This window comes from Ranitomeya variabilis, chromosome 2 (assembly GCF_051348905.1).
Source record: "Ranitomeya variabilis isolate aRanVar5 chromosome 2, aRanVar5.hap1, whole genome shotgun sequence".
Taxonomy (NCBI): domain Eukaryota; kingdom Metazoa; phylum Chordata; class Amphibia; order Anura; family Dendrobatidae; genus Ranitomeya; species Ranitomeya variabilis.
The window spans coordinates 859,607,760-859,626,900 of NC_135233.1; the positions used below are offsets into that span (position 1 = coordinate 859,607,760).

The 19,141-nt window shown below is 42.9% G+C and overlaps 2 long non-coding RNA genes across 2 annotated transcripts; both read right to left on the bottom strand.

Moving 5' to 3' along the window:
• Positions 1 to 1,848: 1,848 nt before the first annotated feature.
• Positions 1,849 to 9,577, bottom strand: LOC143809982 (uncharacterized). Its single transcript, XR_013222571.1, has 3 exons — positions 9,159 to 9,577; positions 3,312 to 3,336; positions 1,849 to 1,914 (listed from the first exon to the last, which is right to left on the bottom strand). It is a non-coding gene; the product is annotated as an uncharacterized LOC143809982 (long non-coding RNA).
• LOC143809981 (uncharacterized) lies at positions 2,107 to 2,590 on the bottom strand. Its single transcript, XR_013222570.1, has 3 exons — positions 2,525 to 2,590; positions 2,338 to 2,447; positions 2,107 to 2,255 (listed from the first exon to the last, which is right to left on the bottom strand). It is a non-coding gene; the product is annotated as an uncharacterized LOC143809981 (long non-coding RNA).
• Positions 9,578 to 19,141: the final 9,564 nt, after the last annotated feature.

Genomic DNA, 19,141 nt, shown 5'->3' on the forward strand with positions numbered 1-19,141 from the left:
CACTATTGGTGACACGATGATTCTTGGAAAATGACACCATTTATTTTCTTACAAACTTTGGGAGTTTTTTAACCCCTTAAATAAAAAAGACCTATACATGTTTGGTATCCGCAAAGTCGTAATGGGCAATCATAATAGCAGGTTAGTTTTAGCATTTAGTAAACATGGTAAATAAAAACCTCAAAAAACAATTGTGGAATTGTACTTTTTTTGCAATTTCATCGTACTTGGATTTTTGTCCCAGTTTTTCACTATATGGTAAAATCAATAGGGTTGTTCAAAAGTAAAACTCGTCCCGCAAAGAACAATATCTCACATGGCCATTTTGACAGAAAATTAAAAAAAAGTTAAGGCTCTTGGAAGAAGGGGAGCAAAAAACGAAAACACAAAGAAAGAAAATCGCATGGCAGTGAAGGGGTTAAATGCTCTGTCATGAACATTTAACCCCTCATTTGCATATGAAGTAAAATGATTATTACTTGGGAATGCAGCAACAGATTGAAGACATAAAAGTGATGAAGGTGTTGATGGATTTACATTTCAAAGCTTTGCATTCCCATATTTGTGGTTTGGGGTTGATCTTACTGACAGATTCCCTGTAAAATGGAAAAAATAACATTCCCAAATATTTTTTTTAAAAGCATAAAATCATTATTTGCAATTTTTTTCCTGATATTTTAAGCATTTATATAGTACCATCAATTTGCACAGAGCTTTACAGACATCATCATTTTCCTTCTGATAGTTTCCGTTAGGTCTGGGTCAGACTAGCGTATGGCATCTGATGTGAGAGCATCGGATGCGATATGCTAATGACCCTTGGCTCCTGCTCTGCTGCGAGCAGGAGCCGAGTGTCTGTGATCCGAATCTCTCACACAGAGGGGATCAGAGCACAGCTGCGGAGGAGGCGGAGAAATGAATTTCTCCATCTCCTCCATTGCCGTGGTCAGCGTATATCGCACATCACTTGGATGATATATAGGCTTATATGGCTGAGAGTGAGCCGAGACTCAGTCGAGTGTCGGTGACAATCGCAGCATGCTGCGAATTCACTCGCACGTTGAAAACCGCTGAGGAAAAAAACGATGATACTGGTCCGAGCGCTATGCGATTTTTTCTCGTATAGCTCTCGTCTGTATTCCTCGCTAGTGTGACCCCGGCCTTAAGGAAGTTATGTGAGGTTGTGACTGTTTTAGTGTGTGCGAGTGCTAATCATGAACTAGTATAATCTGAAAATGACCTGTCAGTTTTTTCGGGTAACCATATATAGTGATATTTTCTTTTTCGATATACAGGTAACAGTAACGACTTCAATTCATTGCTGTGAACAATTTCAACTCAGAGATCAGCAAATTGCATAGATTGAAAGACACAAAGACTCAGCTTCCTGATACTATGAGAAACTGAAAGAAGATCAGTCAGCTCGTTTACTCGTTTATATTACCTTCTATATAATGTAACCAAAAATTACCGCACACTCTGACTCGATATGATGCAAAAAAGTGTTCAACAAGTTTATTACAGAAAAAGAAAAGTTGCCATGGAATAAACAGAAGCACAATGAATTCAGATTGGACCAAACCCAACGTTTCGACCCACAAGGGTCTTATTCATGGGGGTTACTGGGGAAATAAAGAAACAGTATAAGTAACTGGTCATAGCAAAACATCATTAAAGACAAATACATGTTGGAAAAACGGAAGAAAATATACAATCACCAACATCTAAATATTTACAAATAAAATAGACATACTAACAAAAAAGCTAAATATATACAGAGAATAGTCGCCGAGGTTACTAGGGAGAGTATCACTGAGTTAGAGGGAAATGTAGGGAGCGAAGGATTACCTTGGTTTCCAAATGCGTACATAAAGAAGAAAGCAGGTAGGCAATTTTTCAATATAGATCCTGTCACTGTGATAAATAGAGCAGTATTAGAATAGAGCATAAAGACAGCCTAGGGGTCCTGGATGCTGATGACTATAGTGAAATGTCTGATGGGAAGAAGTGAAGTAAACGTATAGATAGATAATATGAATTGGTAAATTCAAAGGAGTAGGATAAGGGGCATGATAGTATAATAAACAATGGAAGGTGTGTGCTAGGTCCAGAAGGTTTATCTGCCCAGGAGAAATAGAGATAATACAATGATACCTATGGTGTCACAGGAAGGCGCATCAGTGCATGCATAAGGATGAAGGCCAATGGCCAATCATTGAAGAGCCAGGGGTAGCGTTGTAGCGCATAAGTTTTGCCTAAGAGTAGAGGAGTAATGTAAGATTGCATAGGTAAAGTTGTACAACTAGTGGCATAGTGAAGGCAAATAGAATAAAATACCTGTTAAGGCTCGGAGCTGTAATATTTCCATGTAGAATTCAGTGTAGTGTACTAAAAAAGTAGCGAGTCCACTCACCCACACTGGTGAGGCAGGATTATATGTGCTGGACCTAGGAGTAATGGTATAGGGGGAGGTCAGAGTAGGTGGCTGAAGTATTGTATATGGTCCCAAGGGGATAAAGGGTACCTGATTTGTCCTTTAGCCAGAGTACATTTGTGCCCAGTGTGGTGGGATGTACTGGGGAGATTGTATGTCCCGGCTCCTGGTATACTGCAAAAGAAGTGCAAATGTAATGGGTGGGGAAGGGGAGCTGTGGTGGCGCAGTGCATAACAGTGGGGGACATACCTGATGAGTCCGATGTGCTGGAGTGTAGGAGCGGCACTCCCGTGCCTTGCTCGGGGTAGCGTGTAGTCTGGGGACTAATGGCCGGTTTTAAATAGCGCCAGTGGTACCGCCAGACCGGAAGTGCGGCCGCGAAACCGGAAGTGGCGTCACGCGCATGCGCAGTGGCCGCTAGTGGTAGCGCTAGTGTGTGGGCAGAGTCTGCCAGGGAGATGTTTAAAGCGGAGGGGGCCTGGAGTATAATAGAGGCTACTAAACCGGGGATGGAACGTCCCTGTATTGGCATGTAGTGGCAAATGGCAGCGCATGTCATAAACTAATATGGAGAGGAGCATAGTAGTATAATAGGTGCCAAAGAATGGTAGAGGCAGTATCTAATGTAGTAAATACCATAAAGGGACAGGATATGCGAACAAACGCATATATGGTGGGGCAATGGGAATATTGGGAGTCTGTTGGGGGAAGTTACAGGATGGAGCAAAGGGTACAACGTGGGGCTGCTAGACTAATGAAAGTAGAGATGGTAATAAAAGTGATGGTAAAATGTCCTGGCTGTGTTGGTGTATGGGCCGAAAAGTAGCAGACATAAGCATAGGTGAAGTTGTGGCGAGAATAGAGATGAAGACTCACCTAGAGGGAAGTAGACTCAACGTGTCTGTAAGAGAAATATAGGTTAATTGGATATTATAGCAGGTTAATAGGGCATTATAGCAGCCAATCCATCTCTCTGTTTAATCCCTTAGGGGTCAACGTTTCCAGTTTGTGGATCCAGAAGGTTTCTCTGAGTTTGAGTGATCTGATATGATCGCCGCCTCTTCTGGGTCTGGGTACCTGTTCAATAATTTGATATTTTAATTGGGCTATCGTGTGCCTGGCTGTGAAAAAATGGTCTGGGATGGGGAGCCAAGTTTTCCCACAACGGATGGTAGACTTATGGCTAGCTATCCTATCCTTGATATGTTGGGTAGTCTCCCCAACATAAAGCAGGCCGCAGGGACATTTTATAACGTATATCACAAAATTAGAGTTACAAGTATAGTAACCCTGTATGGGGTAAGATTTTCCCGTTCTGGGGTGTGTAATATTGTCAGATTTGATGATGTTTGAGCACGAAGCACAATTCAGGCAAGGGAATGTCCCGTGGTGGCGTGTAGAGAGTACCCCTTGGCTGGTAGTGGGGCATGCGCTACCAATGTCAAGTCGGTCTCTGACATTGGGTGCCCGTCTGTTGCACATAAGGGCCGGAAGGGAGAAGCTGCCTATGTTGGGATAGGCTCTTGTTAGAAGAGACCAATGTTTTTTGATGACTGCTTCAACTTTCGGCATGAAGGGGTGGAAAGTATGGACGAAAGGTACCCTATCTGTATTGGATTCTCTCAGGGGTGGAGGTTGAGGGTTCAGTGCCCGTGTTTTCTCTTGATCGAGTAGATGTTGGGGATAATGTATAAAAGATAGTACACTGGCGCTACACTACTTCAAGGGACAGAGAAAGAGTTAATCTACAACAACGCTGCTGCTGGTGATCTGACAGAGTCTGTGTAAAACCCTGCTGAATAAAATAACAAAGTGAATATAAAAGCTATCACCTGCGCTAGGAAGGTGAGTTGGTAGATGAAATATGTAAATATATGGACACAGGAAAGATAGATACTCCCAGCTCCAATAATCAGGGAGCAATGCAGCCGAACAAATACTTAGTACAAAAGCACTTACTGCGTGAATCTGTAATGGTGCCGGAGCGTAGTTGGAGCTTATCCCGGGAGGTGTCCAATGTTCGGTCCCGTAGTTAGGTGGAGCAGGGGAGAGAGGATAAAGTGGGGGCTTTCGCCCGCTAAGTATCTCCTTGCTGATCACAGGGGGGGGTTAGACCAAACCGCCTGCCTCTGGCGTGCCCCGGCCGGAAGCGACGCCGAAGCGGTGGTGGAGTGTGAAAGGGGCGTGGCTCGAATGTGACGTCACACCAGTGTAAGGACGGGGAGCGTGCAGGGACACAAACCAACGCGTTTCGAAGGCTAACAACCTTCTTCGTCAGGGCTGCAGTACCCTGTGGGACCCATCCTTATATAGTGCCTGATAATTGACCCTTTCCTATCCTGTCCCTGTGATTCGCGGAGAGACGACGGACGATTCACTGCATAACTCAAAGCGCAATGTTTACATTTGGCCATTCTTGGGAAAAGCTAATATATTAAGCCGGCTACGCTAGATATTCATATCGGAGATAGAAAGCCGATACTCGGCATATATGTAAATTGCTATGCAAATTCCTACACAGATACATACCGCAATTCTGCGGATTAGTGAGTGGTGCATCCCTTAAAATCATACAAAAGTGGCCCTTAGTTTGAATATATTGGGCATTGAGTAGAGGAATATTATAGGAGGTACGGATTTTATACACAATATTAGTTTAAAACCAAGCCTTTATTAAGAAATTGGGCTAAGAGATATATGTATATACACAAATCTGATAAAATTGATCAGGAATGCCTGATCAAAATTTAAATATAAATTTAAATTTAAAACCCCCAACGTCAATGGGAAACTCTAAATGAGATTAAAATATAATCAGTGAGATTTAAAAGGTAATAAATGTTCCTGGAATGGATGTGACTAAAAATGGATAATAGCAGGTTGGCGGATAAAAAGACTAGAAAGCATATAGCTCTATCTCCTGGTTGAGTCCCTTGGGGGCTAAACTGTCTAAGGTGAAAATCCATTTGGATTCCACCCTCGACATTATTTTTATGAAATTCCCACCCTTGGCACTCTGCTGGACAGATTGAATTCCACAGAAAGAAACATTAGCACATGAGCAATTATGATACTCTGCAAAGTGCCGAGATAGAGGATGACCTGTATACCCTTTATTTATATTATCTAAATGTTCTTTTATTCTAATTCTAAGGCGCCTTTTGGTGCGGCCCACATACATTTTATTGCAGGGGCATTTCAATACATAGATCACTCCTGATGACTCGCAAGATATCCTACTTTTAATGTGGAATGTTTTAGTCCCACTTGAGTCCGTAAATATAGTTTGTAGTACCTTATTGAAAGTTGTGCGAGTGCAGCATGGACATATACCACATGGTTTGAACCCATGAGCTAGACGTGTGGTTGCTGATTGGAGTGTTGTCTTATTTTGATACACCGATTTTGTAGTTGGCGCTAAAAGGAGGCCCAAGTTACTTGCTTTCGTGTAAACAAATCTTGGATTACTAGGCAATAGATCCCCAATATTTTTGTCGCCCTGTAGGATGGGCCAGTATTTGCGAACAATGTTAGTGAACGTTTTATAACCTGAATGAAACTGGATCACTATTGGTAAGTTTTTTATTTGTTGTTGGATATTGGGTGAATTTTCATTGGGTTTTGCTTTATTTAGTAGAGTTGTTCTGGGTATACGGCTTACTTCCTGTCTTGTGGTGTTTAGAACTTGCATATCATAGCCTTTGGCTTCGAATTGTTTGTTTATATGCATTGTCTCGTTGTTATAATCATCAATATCGGTACAGTTCCTCCTTACACGCATATATTGCCCTTTTGGGATATTCGTGAGCCAGATTGGGAGATGACAACTAGATATATGTATAAAACTATTTGAGTCCACATCTTTACGATAGCATTTGGTTTTAAGTATGTTGTTCTCCACATAGATTGTTAGATCTAAGAAATTAACTGACACCGTGCTAGTGGTAGGTGTAAATTCTAAACCAAACTGATTGTTATTTAGATTTAGAATAAAATGATCCAATTCAGTAGCCGATCCTTCCCATATAAATAGAATATCGTCGATGAAACGACGCCAGAACTTCAGTCCCGTCTGAGGGGTACCGCTTTGGAAGATGTGTTGACGTTCCCAGTTACCCACATACAAATTGGCGTAACTGGGCGCAAAGCGCGTACCCATTGCGGTACCCCATGTTTGTAGATAATATTGATTTTCATATTTAAAATAATTATGATTGAGTATGAATTTGATGCTATCCAAAATGAATTGGATTTGGGGTTCTTTATAAGTCCCCAAAGAATGCAAGAAAAAATCCGCTGCCTGACACAACTTTTCGTGGTTGATTACAGTGTATAATATAATAAAATCCGTACCTCCTATAATATCCCTCTACTCAATGCCCAATAGATTCAAACTAAGGGCCACTTTTGTATGATTTTAAGGGATGCACCACTCACTAATCCGCAGAATTGCGGTATGTATCTGTGTAGGAATTTGCATAGCAATTTACATATATGCCGAGTATCGGCTTTCTATCTCCGATATGAATATCTAGCGTAGCCGGCTTAATATATTAGCTTTTCCCAAGAATGGCCAAATGTAAACATTGCACTTTGAGTTATGCAGTGAATCGTCCGTCGTCTCTCCGTGAATCACAGGGACAGGATAGGAAAGGGTCAATTATCAGGCACTATATAAGGATGGGTCCCACAGGGTACTGCAGCCCTGACGAAGAAGGTTGTTAGCCTTCGAAACGCGTTGGTTTGTGTCCCTGCACGCTCCCCGTCCTTACACTGGTGTGACGTCACATTCGAGCCACGCCCCTTTCACACTCCGCCACCGCTTCGGCGTCGCTTCCGGCCGGGGCACGCCAGAGGCAGGTAGTTTGGTCTAACCCCCCCTGTGATCAGCAAGGAGATACTTAGCGGGCGAAAGCCCCCACTTTATCCTCTCTCCCCTGCTCCACCTAACTACGGGACCGAACATTGGACACCTCCCAGGATAAGCTCCAACTACGCTCCGGCACCATTACAGATTCACGCAGTAAGTGCTTTTGTACTAAGTATTTGTTCGGCTGCATTGCTCCCTGATTATTGGAGCTGGGAGTATCTATCTTTCCTGTGTCCATATATTTACATATTTCATCTACCAACGCACCTTCCTAGCGCAGGTGATAGCTTTCAGATGTTGGGGATAGTTCCGCTCTCGAAATTTGTTTGACATGGTCTCGAGGCGTATGGGGAGGATATCAGGGTCAGAGACGATTTTGGACACCCTACTGAATTGGGAGCGGGGAAGGCTATTACGTGTTGCCTTGGGGTGGCTGCTGGAATAGTGGAGAAGGCTATTACTGTCTGTAGGCTTGGAGTACAGATCAGTTGACAGGTAGCCCTGGTCATTTTTGCATACAAGGGTATCCAAGAAAGAGATCTGTTTGGGGTCATGGTGCATTGAGAACTGGAGTTCCGGGTAGATGCCATTGAGAGTCTGGTGGAATGTTAACAGTGTTTCCGTGGGCCCTGTCCAGACAAAGAATATATCGTCTATATAGCGATGGTAGCATTGTATGTAGTGTTTGAATCGGTCGTCAGTATAGACGAAATCCAAATTGAATGCATTCATGTACGCATTAGCATACGCGGGCGCCACATTTGATCCCATAGCGGTCCCTTGTTGCTGAATGTAGTAAGTATCTTCATATAAGAAAAAGTTCTCATATAGGACCAGTCTTAGTAGGTCAAGACAGAGCTGTGTGGAATTAGTAGAGAGAGTGGATGTCGCTAGTAATGAACTAGTCGCTGCAATGCCCTTTTCATGGGAAATAGAGGTATAGAGACTATAGACATCCATTGTGACTAGGAGGCTGTCAGGTGGTATGATATTGAGTTGTTGGATGACATGAAGAAAATATCCGGTGTCTAGGAGAAAAGACCTGGTGGTCTTCACTAGAGGTGTGAGGATCTTTTCCAAGAAGACCGAGAGTGGCGAGAGTATGGAGTCGGTAGAGGCCACAATAGGGTGGCCCGGGGGATTGGTTAGTGACTTATGGATCTTTGGGAGAATGTAGAATACTGGGGTTACAGGATGAGGGTTTGAAAGGAATTTGGCTGTCTGTGGATCGATGGTGCCATTGTCCACATAAATATTGAGTAAGGACTGAATTTTTTTACGGATATCAAAGGTGGGGTCCCTAGGGAAGATCCTATACGTGTCAGTATCTGCTAATTGACGTAGTACTTCGTTTGAGTATAGGGAGCGGTCCATGATGACCGTAGCCCCACCCTTGTCTGCTGGCTTGATGACTATGGTTTTATTGTTGTGTAAAGACGTGAGAGCTTGCTTCTCAGACAGCGTGAGATTAGTGCGTGTTGGAAAAAAGCCTAGCCGATGTTGGTGTGATAAATCCTTAATCTCTCTATCCACAAAAGAAATAAAAGTTTCAGTCGCATGGAACGATTGTGGTGGGTTGAAGGAACTGGGGTTCCTCAATCCCAAGGATGAAAGGGGGATCTCCGCAACAGAGACGTTCCTCTGTGGAGACACTCTGTTCTCGGAGTTCCCCGCCAAAGTCCCGAAATGAGTCTTAAGTCTCACCAGCCGGTAAAAGTATTGTAAGTCCCTCTCCAGCTGGAAACTATCCCAGTTGGGAGTGGGACAGAAGGAGAGTCCTTTCTGGAGTACATTCAATTCCGCAGGGGAGAGCGTATAACCCGAGATGTTGATGACTAGATTAGGTGTCTTACCTGTGAACGGGTTGTCATTCTTTCTTGATCTTCTTGTCGGTCGGTACGCTGATGGCCTCCCCTGCGGCCTTTGGATAAAAAACGAGGTCTGTTGGAGCCAGTGGAGGAGTCGCTTTCCGTACTGAATGAGCCAGTTTTCCATTGGTAGGGACGACGCCAGGGGTTGTTTCCTGAAGTATCGCTCCATTTGTAGACTCTATTGTGGGTGTAGTCGTCGTTGTCGCGTTGGAATTTTTGACGTTTTCTTTCTTGTAGAAACTTTTGGTGGTCAAGAAGGGTTTTGTCTGTTTTTTCTTTTAGGCTGGTCCAGTCCGAAGATGATAAGGTTGATGACAATTGAGTTTCAATAGCCTTTATGTTGTCTTTAGATTCCGCAATAGCCCTCTGCAAAAATTCAATCGTTAGGATGATAATGTCCAATGAACATTTGTTTAAAACCTTCTTATATATATCACAGAAATCAGAGTTCTCAGAAAAAATAGTGGGGCGCAGATTACATCTGAGGCCCCTAGGAATTTTCCCTTGCTTGTGATATTCTGCCAATGTTATACTGTGTAAATCATATGAAAGTAACTTCCTTCGCTCCTTCTCATAGTCCCGTGTTCTCAGTTCGTGGAGGGGGGTTTTCAAAAACTCACTCGAATTAGTAACCTTGGAAAGGATACTGGAACTCAGGCAACTGGAGATACTGGAACTTTGTATATTGTCCTAGTGTACTATATGCAATAATGATCTCAAACTATCTTCCACAACCTCACCTGTGTAGCAACTTTTTACTGTTCCTCACCCAGTTTTAGGCCTCCTACACAGCTATTTATGCTTCAGTTCATGACTGTGTTTCAACCTACATATTAAAATGATGATCATTATTACCTGTTTGATACAATTAGCTACTCATGCAGCTGACTATAATCTTAAAAAAATCCCTTACTTTCTGTATGTGTGCCAAAAAGAATTAATAATGTTTGAAGGCAAAGCATAGTTATTACAAATGTTGATTTGATTTAGAGTTCTTTTGTGGTCATTCACATGACCTTTTATTATTCGAAAACAATAAACTATTAACACGTCTATTTTTAAAGCACTCTTACTTTGGAGCTTTTTTTTACACATATGTCAAATACTTTTGCACAGTACAATGGTCAAAAGATAATTGCCATTGTCTTCAACTCTGCTGACTACTTTATTGTTCCATAATCACTATGATCATAATTAAGTTTAATTTCTTGAATGTACAGGGCTTTAATTTTAACACAGCTCTCTTTTCTTCTTTATAAAGGTCACTATTTTAATTGACCAATAGATCTATAGGACTCAAAGTGCACATTCATTTCAGGTGAAATGTGCAGAGTTTGGCTACTTTCACACTAGCGTCGTGCACTGCACGTCGCAATGCGTCATTGTGGAGAAAAAACGCATCCTGCAAAGTTGTCTGCAGGATGCGTTTTTTCCCCATAGACTAACATTACCGACACATTGCGACGCAGTGCCACACGTCGCAACCATCGTGCGACGGTTGCGTCGTGTTTTGGCGCACCGCCGCCACAAAAAAAGCTACATGTAACGTTATTTTGTGCGTCGGGACCGCCATTTTCGACCGCGCATGCGCGGCCGAAGCTCCGCCCCCTCCTCCCCGTACCTTACAATGGGGCAAAGAAACCAACAGAACAAAAACAGTCAAAAAGTCCAATTATATACAAAAATGTCAAAAGCTTTATTTAGAAATATAGGTGAACAAACAGCAGAGGATGAATTCCCCATGATAGCCTCAACACATCTAGAAGGGGCACAGATAGGTATGCAGCAGAATATCCAATATGCGGCATAATATACCACCCATTTTTATCAGCACATATAACAGTCAAGTGACATAGATCGCCATAAAGTATAGATATTAGGATGGTACATACCCGTAGATGTAGGTAATGGTCACTGCGCACACCCTATCGCGCCCACCCCAACGCGCGTTTCGGCGCGGATGCCTTTCTCAAGGGGTGTCAACTTGTACTGTCGGATTCAATATATACCCCCCAGATGCTCACAATTTGTAAAGGGGCCACTTCCTATGGTGTCATCAATGTCGGACGCCGGCGCACAGTGCGGCGATACCGGAAGCACATGGGCCCATGTGATCCAGGGTCACCAGCCCTGTAGCGCCCGTGGCCGGAAGTGACGTGCACGCTCATACGCATATCAGGTATAGCGACAAGATGTTAAAGAGGGCTATAGCATGCAAACATCCAGTTACGGCATGTCCGCCCTCAATATCCGAAACCGGAAGTGTGGAACCACACATGCGCACACCACAGGCTCAAGCGCCATCTTGGTACAGGAGGCTGTACATCGCAGCCATCATGGTAAAGTACAAGAACAAATAGTCATATAAATAGCCACCATAGATAATAATAAGTGGTCAATTGTACCATAACTACAATAATCAAACATTGGCGCTTGTAGGTACTATCGTCCGTTAGTGTGGAATTATCCACTTAACAAATCAAGCAAAGGGGGAAAAACATAAGAAAAATATCCAGGACATATATATAAAATACATACACACCTAATCGTATATTATGGAACGCAAAATTAAGATGAAAAAAGCACATGGTTAAATATATAAAGGGAAATATGGAGCGAAACAAATCTACATATGTGGACATTGTATCAACCATGGATATGGATACGTAATTATATTATACAATAGCTGTAACATCATAATTGCAGTATAATAAGATGTTTAAAATGTACTAAGTAGAATATTACATATATATCCCTCCATACATAAATATAGCCCTCCACACTTGGAAAGGCTGTTCTCATAATAGATTCTCCGGTAGTCTTTTTCTTCCAAGGTCCGGAGATACAGTGTCAACAAAACGCTCAACAGATGACCCACACTTGCGATACCACACGAGAATACTAAAAAGTAAAAAAAAAAAAAAAGAAGAAAAGTCCTTAAAATCCGAATATAAAAACATATATGAAAAAAGGATAACAATGAGGATAAACACAGCAGCCGATGGACTAAAGATATGGTGCAAATGATAGATTTTCATTTAATCCGTCCGGTTGGACGGTCCGGAGGCGCCAAATCCATTGGGTTTCCAATTTTCCCAACCTTTTAAACAATTGGCCGCCCCTAATGTTAATTTTTAAGGCATCAATGCCTCTCACCCTTAATAGCGATGAATTACAGTCATGATATTCCCAGAAGTGTCTTGGTATGGTTTTAAGTACCGATCCGTCCGTGTGGCCAGTGGCCGCCTCTATTCCCAGTACGTGTTCCCTAATTCGCACCTTAAATTGACGGGTCGTCATACCAACATAGATCAACCCGCAGGGACACGTAGCATAGTATATAACATATCGTGTATTACACGTAATATGTTGCCTGATGTCATATACTTTAGAGCCGTTAGAATTAAGGAAGGAATCACATCTTTCAACATTGGGACAGGCGACACAGTGGCCACACGGACTACATCCAGGTCCCGGCCTCATCCTATCCAAAAATGTTGTAGGGTGTTGACTTGTATGATGACTTCTCACTAGGTAATCCCTAAGGTTCCTAGCCCTCCTAAATGTTAAAGATGGTCGAATTGGAAGGAACTTTTTCATAGTGGGGTCAACCATTAGGATTGGCCATGCCTTCTCTATGACCCTCCGTACTTCGTCAGCCCTTACATTAAAGTCAGTGATAAATCTGACCTTATCATTATTACTCGCCTTACGTCTCACAGTGCCATCCCGAGCACCATATAAAAGATTTTCACGTGGGGTATATTTAGCTCTCAGATAGGCTTTTTTAATAGATCTCCCACTGTAGCCACGAGCCTTGAAACGTATCTTAAGCTCCGTAGCCCGTCTCTCAAAATCAGCCTCGGTGGAGCAGATCCGCTTGAGACGGAGAAACTGCCCCACCGGGATCGATCTAATCATATGTTTGGGATGTCCTGAAGAGGCGTGTAATAATGTATTTGTGGACGTTTTCTTGCGGTAGATGTCAGTACATAACATCCCTGACATATCCTTCTTAATAGTAACGTCCAAAAAATCAATTGACTCACTATCACATACAAAGGAGAGATGGATATTCATGTCGTTGCTGTTCAGGAGCACCATATACTTCGCAAGGTCGACGGGTGTGCCCTGCCAGACGAAGAAGATATCATCAATATACCGCATCCACAAAGGGACACGGTCTATTGATCCCTGTTCGTCCGACAGGAGGAGGTCCCTCTCCCACAGCCCCAGGAACAACCCAGCATAGGCCGGCGCAAAGGCCGCGCCCATGGCGGTGCCCTGGAGCTGCAGGTAGAAGGAACCCTTGAACACAAAAAAGTTGTGAGAGAGGGTGAACTCCAGAAGCTCCAGCAGAAGTGTTCTCATACCTCGAGATAATGTAGAGGTTTCCAAAAAATACCTTACTGCATTAATTCCATCTCTATGTCTTATGTTGGTATAAAGAGATTCAACATCCGCTGAAACCAATAGAGTCCCCCCCTCTAAACACAACCCGTCGACCCTGCGAAGCAAATCCCCAGTGTCTTTCAAAAATGATGGAAGATTAGAGACAAGTGGCTGGAGGTGAAAATCTATCCATCTGTTGACATTTTCCAGCAAATTTCCTCTACCCGAAATAATAGGTCTGCCGGGCGGTGACTGAAGACCCTTATGTATCTTGGGTAGTAAGTATAACGTCGGAATTGTCGGCTCTTTGACCCACAACGCCAACGCCAGCTCCTTGGTGATAACGTCGTCCCGTAAGGCCCTCTGGATGATGGACTCCAATTGCCCAGAAAATGCCGAGAGGGGATTATAGGTTAATTTTTTATAACAGACATTGTTGTCCAATTGTCTGTAAGCCTCCTTCTCGTACATTTCCACGGGCCACAGGACGACGTTACCACCTTTGTCTGCTGGTTTTATAACCACATCCGGTAGATCTTTAAGAAATTGTAATCTTTCCCTCTCAATTTGTGAGAGGTTATCATATGTACCATGCTTCCGGATGTGGTTCAGGTCTTCAGTCACCACCCGAACAAACATATCAATGTTGTTACATGTGGATAGTGGTGGAAACCTGCTGGAATGTGGGCGGATAGATGGAGGAACCTTACCTCCATCATGATGATGTTCTACCGCTAACTCCTCCAATATTCTCAATACGCTTTGTTCTTCCTCTGTGGGGAACAATACATGTAATTCATTGTTATAATGGTATCTCCTGAACAGCAACGACCTGGCAAACAGATGCAGGTCCTTGATAGTAGAAAATAGATTAAAGTCAGCCGTAGGAGAAAAAGAGAGACCCTTCTCCAATAAAAGAAGATCAGTGTCAGACAGATTATATTTACTAAGATTAATCACCTTATTATCCTTCTTTGACACCATAGCAGATGTATTACCCCTTCTATATGGATGAAAATGATGATCACGTAATCTCATATCACCACCTGCAGTGGTAGAGGTAGATGCTGAAGATAGATCAGATCGTCCACTCAAAGAGGACAGAGAGGTATTAGAAGCTGATCTCTCTCGTCGAGGATGAATATTACTTCTCCACAGATATACTTTTTTGATATGATAATCATTAGTGTCTCTACTGAATTTAATAGACTGAGAATCCTGAATCTTCTTTGCCAGAATGTCCAATGTTTTATCCAGCTCCCCTTCAAATTGTTGTAATTTCTCATTAGGACAACCCGCCTTAACTTCAGCCTGAATGGGGTCTATTTTATTATCTAAATCTGTAATACAGCTTGTATAGTGTTTGATCAATAATTGAATAAGTGAGACTGAACACATCGTACATGCGTCCTCCCACTGTGAGATAAATGAAATGTCATCAATTTGGAATGAGGGTATTACTCTGACTCTGAGGCCACGAGGAATCATCTTATTTTTGATATATTTGTCCAAGAACAACCTGTTCCACCAGAGTCGAGAACGTCTCAGAAGCATCGTTTTAATCGACTGTAATTTGTCATCCCATATCAAGTCCACCGGCGGCTGCCGACAATTCCGACGTTATACTTACTACCCAAGATACATAAGGGTCTTCAGTCACCGCCCGGCAGACCTATTATTTCGGGTAGAGGAAATTTGCTGGAAAATGTCAACAGATGGATAGATTTTCACCTCCAGCCACTTGTCTCTAATCTTCCATCATTTTTGAAAGACACTGGGGATTTGCTTCGCAGGGTCGACGGGTTGTGTTTAGAGGGGGGGACTCTATTGGTTTCAGCGGATGTTGAATCTCTTTATACCAACATAAGACATAGAGATGGAATTAATGCAGTAAGGTATTTTTTGGAAACCTCTACATTATCTCGAGGTATGAGAACACTTCTGCTGGAGCTTCTGGAGTTCACCCTCTCTCACAACTTTTTTGTGTTCAAGGGTTCCTTCTACCTGCAGCTCCAGGGCACCGCCATGGGCGCGGCCTTTGCGCCGGCCTATGCTGGGTTGTTCCTGGGGCTGTGGGAGAGGGACCTCCTCCTGTCGGACGAACAGGGATCAATAGACCGTGTCCCTTTGTGGATGCGGTATATTGATGATATCTTCTTCGTCTGGCAGGGCACACCCGTCGACCTTGCGAAGTATATGGTGCTCCTGAACAGCAACGACATGAATATCCATCTCTCCTTTGTATGTGATAGTGAGTCAATTGATTTTTTGGACGTTACTATTAAGAAGGATATGTCAGGGATGTTATGTACTGACATCTACCGCAAGAAAACGTCCACAAATACATTATTACACGCCTCTTCAGGACATCCCAAACATATGATTAGATCGATCCCGGTGGGGCAGTTTCTCCGTCTCAAGCGGATCTGCTCCACCGAGGCTGATTTTGAGAGACGGGCTACGGAGCTTAAGATACGTTTCAAGGCTCGTGGCTACAGTGGGAGATCTATTAAAAAAGCCTATCTGAGAGCTAAATATACCCCACGTGAAAATCTTTTATATGGTGCTCGGGATGGCACTGTGAGACGTAAGGCGAGTAATAATGATAAGGTCAGATTTATCACTGACTTTAATGTAAGGGCTGACGAAGTACGGAGGGTCATAGAGAAGGCATGGCCAATCCTAATGGTTGACCCCACTATGAAAAAGTTCCTTCCAATTCGACCATCTTTAACATTTAGGAGGGCTAGGAACCTTAGGGATTACCTAGTGAGAAGTCATCATACAAGTCAACACCCTACAACATTTTTGGATAGGATGAGGCCGGGACCTGGATGTAGTCCGTGTGGCCACTGTGTCGCCTGTCCCAATGTTGAAAGATGTGATTCCTTCCTTAATTCTAACGGCTCTAAAGTATATGACATCAGGCAACATATTACGTGTAATACACGATATGTTATATACTATGCTACGTGTCCCTGCGGGTTGATCTATGTTGGTATGACGACCCGTCAATTTAAGGTGCGAATTAGGGAACACGTACTGGGAATAGAGGCGGCCACTGGCCACACGGACGGATCGGTACTTAAAACCATACCAAGACACTTCTGGGAATATCATGACTGTAATTCATCGCTATTAAGGGTGAGAGGCATTGATGCCTTAAAAATTAACATTAGGGGCGGCCAATTGTTTAAAAGGTTGGGAAAATTGGAAACCCAATGGATTTGGCGCCTCCGGACCGTCCAACCGGACGGATTAAATGAAAATCTATCATTTGCACCATATCTTTAGTCCATCGGCTGCTGTGTTTATCCTCATTGTTATCCTTTTTTCATATATGTTTTTATATTCGGATTTTAAGGACTTTTCTTCTTTTTTTTTTTTTTTTTACTTTTTAGTATTCTCGTGTGGTATCGCAAGTGTGGGTCATCTGTTGAGCGTTTTGTTGACACTGTATCTCCGGACCTTGGAAGAAAAAGACTACCGGAGAATCTATTATGAGAACAGCCTTTCCAAGTGTGGAGGGCTATATTTATGTATGGAGGGATATATATGTAATATTCTACTTAGTACATTTTAAACATCTTATTATACTGCAATTATGATGTTACAGCTATTGTATAATATAATTACGTATCCATATCCATGGTTGATACAATGTCCACATATGTAGATTTGTTTCGCTCCATATTTCCCTTTATATATTTAACCATGTGCTTTTTTCATCTTAATTTTGCGTTCCATAATATACGATTAGGTGTGTATGTATTTTATATATATGTCCTGGATATTTTTCTTATGTTTTTCCCCCTTTGCTTGATTTGTTAAGTGGATAATTCCACACTAACGGACGATAGTACCTACAAGCGCCAATGTTTGATTATTGTAGTTATGGTACAATTGACCACTTATTATTATCTATGGTGGCTATTTATATGACTATTTGTTCTTGTACTTTACCATGATGGCTGCGATGTACAGCCTCCTGTACCAAGATGGCGCTTGAGCCTGTGGTGTGCGCATGTGTGGTTCCACACTTCCGGTTTCGGATATTGAGGGCGGACATGCCGTAACTGGATGTTTGCATGCTATAGCCCTCTTTAACATCTTGTCGCTATACCTGATATGCGTATGAGCGTGCACGTCACTTCCGGCCACGGGCGCTACAGGGCTGGTGACCCTGGATCACATGGGCCCATGTGCTTCCGGTATCGCCGCACTGTGCGCCGGCGTCCGACATTGATGACACCATAGGAAGTGGCCCCTTTACAAATTGTGAGCATCTGGGGGGTATATATTGAATCCGACAGTACAAGTTGACACCCCTTGAGAAAGGCATCCGCGCCGAAACGCGCGTTGGGGTGGGCGCGATAGGGTGTGCGCAGTGACCATTACCTACATCTACGGGTATGTACCATCCTAATATCTATACTTTATGGCGATCTATGTCACTTGACTGTTATATGTGCTGATAAAAATGGGTGGTATATTATGCCGCATATTGGATATTCTGCTGCATACCTATCTGTGCCCCTTCTAGATGTGTTGAGGCTATCATGGGGAATTCATCCTCTGCTGTTTGTTCACCTATATTTCTAAATAAAGCTTTTGACATTTTTGTATATAATTGGACTTTTTGACTGTTTTTGTTCTGTTGGTTTCTTTGATATTCTGAATTGCAGTCTGTCCACTATAAGTCCTACTTAGTGCCTGAACTTTTATATTCATGATCTACTATATTGATTATAGGCACCGTTATGTTTTCTATTTTGTATCATTGGTTACTTACAATGGGGCAGCGGAAGCGTCTTAAGACTGCTTCCACTGCCAACGTCAGGCATTTTCTTCACAGTATGCGTCGATACGTCGGGCCGACGCAGCGTGACGGCCCCGTACCGACACTAGTGTGAAAGCAGCCTAAAATGGCTTCTGTGTAAATCTATTAGGCAGGCGTCACACTAGAGAGAAATACGGAAGAGTGAGAGGCGCAAAAACAACGCATTGCACATGGACCAATGTTTCTCTATGGGGCAGCTCCCATCAGCCGTATATTTCTTGGCCGTATTTTACGGGCTGAGAATGCTGTGATTGTCAGCGTATTCCTCCAAAAATATGCCAATGCAAATCTATGGGGGCGAGAAAAATACGGATTACACACTGACCACACGTATGTCTTGTGAGAAATACGCAAGACTTTTCCAGGTGACAGGAAATGTGCAAAGCCATTATCAGGAACCTTAGACATGCTAATTAGCTCAAAAAGAGCTCCAGACATCCCGGAAGAATGCCTCCACGAAGTCCTGCAGCATGTCTACCTACATAAATGTAGAGATGATTATCGTTCTGGTCCAAGAAAGGCCAGAAATTTGGGACCGGGCCAGAAAAGAGGCGGCATGGAGGAGGATCTGTGTCCAAATGTTTAAAGATTTTGGGGACCGTCCACTTGAAGGTCAGCAACAAATTCGTAAGTTCTCTCATGTTTTCTAAATCATATTAACTGCTCTAAATAACACCTTTTCAGAGTATCCCCTTAAATCCTATTATGTGTATTTTTTGCTCATTATGTGTAG